The sequence below is a fragment of the Cupressus sempervirens genome, chromosome 1, assembly GCF_028749045.1.
Source record: "Cupressus sempervirens isolate cs-2001-9-10 chromosome 1, ASM2874904v1, whole genome shotgun sequence".
Taxonomy (NCBI): domain Eukaryota; kingdom Viridiplantae; phylum Streptophyta; class Pinopsida; order Cupressales; family Cupressaceae; genus Cupressus; species Cupressus sempervirens.
The window spans coordinates 608,315,111-608,319,013 of NC_143118.1; positions in this window are offsets into that span (position 1 = coordinate 608,315,111).

Below are 3,903 nucleotides of genomic sequence, written 5' to 3' on the forward strand. Positions count from 1 at the left end.
GGCGAAAAAAACTTCCAAGTCCAAATTTTGAGCGGGTGGGGTTTGTAAATTTTTGTGAGGGCAGAAAAATCTTTTGACTGCAAATTCCAGGTGGGTCACCGGGTTTTGTAATTTTCGCGAGGGCAGACAACTCATGTACGTGATCCAAAACCGGTCAACTTATTTTTTTGGTTAACGCCCAAAGTTTTGAACTCAAATCGAGTTGGCTACCCTGACTCGAATCGCCTCCGAATTTTTCGCACAACCCATGTCACCGTGCTCGACTTGATTCTAAGTGCCCCGAGTCATGTACGTGGTCCAAAAGAGGTCAACCCTTTTTTTTTTGGGGGTTAATGCCCAAAGTTTTCAACTCGAACCGTGTCGAATCGACTCAGCTACCCTGACTCGAATTGCCTTGAGCCTTAACCGCCTCCATTTTTTTTTTCGCTCGACTCATGTAATCGCACTCGCCTTGATTCTGAGTGGCCCGAGTCACTTACGTGATCCAAAACTGGGTAACTTTTTCTCTTTTCTTTTTTTTGTCAAGTCCCAAAGTTTTGAACTTGAATAGAGTTGGATGCCCCGACTCGAGTCATCTCCAAATTTTTTGCACGACTCATGTCACCGTGCTCGACTTGATTCTAAGTGCCCCGAGCCGTGTACATGATCCAAAAGCGGTTAACTTTTTCTTTTTGGTTAACGCCCAAAGTTTTCAACCCGACCCGCCTCGGCAACCTCGACTCGAAGCACCTCGAGCCTTAGTGGCCTCCAATGTTTTTGCACGACTCATGCCACCGTCGACTTTTTGCTCGAATCATGTCACCCAGGGCACCTCGATGCTACGTGACCGGAGCCTTGTGCGCGATCCAAAATCGGGTAACATTTTTTTTTGAACTCCCAAAATTTCATTCTTTTTTGCCTTACGAGGCCTATCATGATCTCTTTTTATAAAGAAAATTCTCAAATTGGATCGTTTCGGCTACCCTACCTCGAATCTAGCTAGCAAGGCGTATCGCCTTGAGTCGGCTCGGCAATACGTGAACTGAAACTTGTGCGTGATCCAAAAGCGGGTAACTTGTTTTTTTTTTTTTTTGTAATGCCCAAAATTTAGCTCTTTTCGCTGTATAGGGCCTCCCATGATTTTTTTTGTTTTTTTTTTTTTTCCCCTCGTCGACCCACTCTGGCGACCCAATCGGGTCACCTGAGGCTGGGGCGACGGAGATGGGTTGACCTAGTCGGGTGACCCAAGTTGGGTCGACCCAGGCATCCGATCCTAGCTGGGGACAGCAAGTCGATTCTATAAGTTTACTTGCCAATTTTGCTAGCCAGGTCGGCTCACCAAGTCATCTAACCATGTGGTCCTTGCCAAATCAAGAATTGACTCTTTAAGTCCACTCACAACTCGTATGGCCAGCTCACCAAGATGACTTACCATCTCGCCTCACCAGGTTGCACCACCAGGTCGCCTCTTCTTTAAGACCGCTCACCATGTCGTCTCCCCAAGTCACCTCACCGAGTTGACTATTCAGGTTGCCTCACCAAGTTGACCCCTTAAGTTCGCTCACCAAGTCAGCTCCCTAAGTCAGCTCATCAAGTCACGTGACCAGGTCAGCCCACCGAGTACTCTCACCAAGTCGACTCTTTAAGTTTGTTCATCAAGTCACCTGGCCAGGTCGGCCCACCAAGTCACCAAGTACTCTCACCAAGTCGACTCTTTAAGTCCGTTCATCAAGTCACCCCGCCAGGTCGGCCCACCAAGTCAAATCTTTAAGTCCGTTCATCAAGTCACCCCACCAAGTACTCTAACCAAGTCGATTATTCGAGTGCGTTCATCAAGTCACCCGACCAACTACTCTCACCAAGTCGACTCTTTAACTATGTTCATCAAGTCACCCCACCAAGCACTCTCACCACGTCAACTCTTTAGGTCCGTTCATAAAGTCACCCCACCAAGTCGACCCTTCAAGTGCGTTCATCAAGTCACCCCACCAAGTACTCTCACCAATTCGACTCTTTAAGTCTTTTCATCAAGTCACCACACCAAGTACTCTCACCAAGTCAACTCTTTAGGACCGTTCATCAAGTCACCTCGCCAAGTCGACCCTTGAAGTTTGTTTATCAAGTCACCCCACCAAGTACTCCCACCAAGTCGACTCTTTAAGTCAGTTCACAAAGTCACCCAACCAGGTCGGCCCACCAAGGACTCTCACCAAGTCGACTCTCTAAGTCTGTTCATCAGGTCACCCCACCGAGTACTCTCACCAAGTCAACTCTTTAGGTCCGTTCATCAAGTCACCCCACAAAGTTGACCCTCTAAGTTCGTTCATCGAGTCACCCCACCAAGTTGACTCTTTAAGTCCTTTCATCAAGTGACCCCGCCAAGCTGACTCTTTAAGTCCGTTCATCAAGTCACCAGAACAACTACTCTCACCAAGTCAACTCTATAAGTCCATTCATCAAGTCTGCCCACCAAGTCGACTCTCTAAGTCCGTTCATCAGTTCACCCCGCCAAGTACTCTCACCAAGTCAACTCTTTAGGTCCGTTCATCGAGTCACCCCACCAAGTTGACCCTTTAAGTCCGTTCATCAACTCGCCCCGCCGAGTTGCTTCTCTAAGCCCACTCACCATGTCAGCTCACCAAGTCAGTTGTTCAAGTATGTTGCGAAGTCAACTCTTTAAGTTCGCTTACCAGGTCAGCCCGCCCAAGTCACCTCTTTAAGTTTGTTCGCCAGGACGGCCCGGCCAAGTCACATCAGCGGGCTAACTCGCCGAGTCACCTCATGAAGTTGACTCTTTAAGTGCGCTCACCCAGTCAGCTCACCAAGTTGACTCACCATCTCGCCTCGATAAGTTGGCTTGCCGAGTTACCCCACCAAGTCGTCGCCTCTTTAAGCCCGCTCACCGTGTCAGCTCGTTAGGTCGGCTCACCAAGTCTACTAATCAAGTAGGCCCACCAAGTCGCCTCAAGGATAGCTCCTCACCATGAGTCGCCTCACCATGTTGACTCAATGAGTTGCCTCACCATGTTGACTCTTTGAGCCCGCTCGCCAGGTCGCCTCACCAAGTCGACTCTTTAAGTTCGCTCGCCAGGTCGACTCGCCAAGTCAGCTCACCATGTCATCTCAACGAACCAACTCGCCGAGTCGCCTCACCACGTTGGCTCTCTAATACCACTCGACAAGTCGCCCCACCAACTCGCCCCGTTAGGCCCACTCACCACATCACCCCGTTAGGCCCACTCTCACCAAGTGGACTCTTTAAGTCTGCTCATAAAGTCGAGCCACCAAGTACTCTCACCAAGTCGACTCTTTAAGTCCTTTCATTGAGTCACCCCACTAAGTACTCTCACCAAGTCAACTCTTTAGGTCCATTCACAGAATCACCCCACCAAGTCGACCCTTCAAGTGCGTTCATAAAGTCACCCCACCAAGTCGACTCTTTAAGTTCATTCATCAAGTCACCCCGCCAGGTCAGCCCACAAATTACTCTCACCAAGTCGACTCTTTAAGTTCGTTCATCAAGTCACCCTGCCAGGTCGGCCCACCAAGTGGACTCTTTAAGTTCGTTCATGAAGTCACTCTGCCAAGTTGGCCCACCAGGTCGACTCTCTAAGTTCGTTCATCAAGTCACCCCGCCAGGTCAGCCCACCAACTACTCTCACTGAGTCGACTCTTTAAGTTTGCTCACCAAGTCACCCTACGAGGTCGGCCCACCAAGTACTCTCACCAGGTCGACTCTTTAGGTTTGTTCATCAGGTCACCCCACCGAGTACTCTCACCAAGTTGACTCTTTAAGTTTGTTCATCAAGTCGCCCCACCAGGTCGGCCCACCAAGTACTCTCACCAAGTTGACCCTTTAAGTTTGGTCATCAACTCACCCCGCCAGGTCGGCCCACCAAGTACTCTCACAGAGTTGACTCTTTA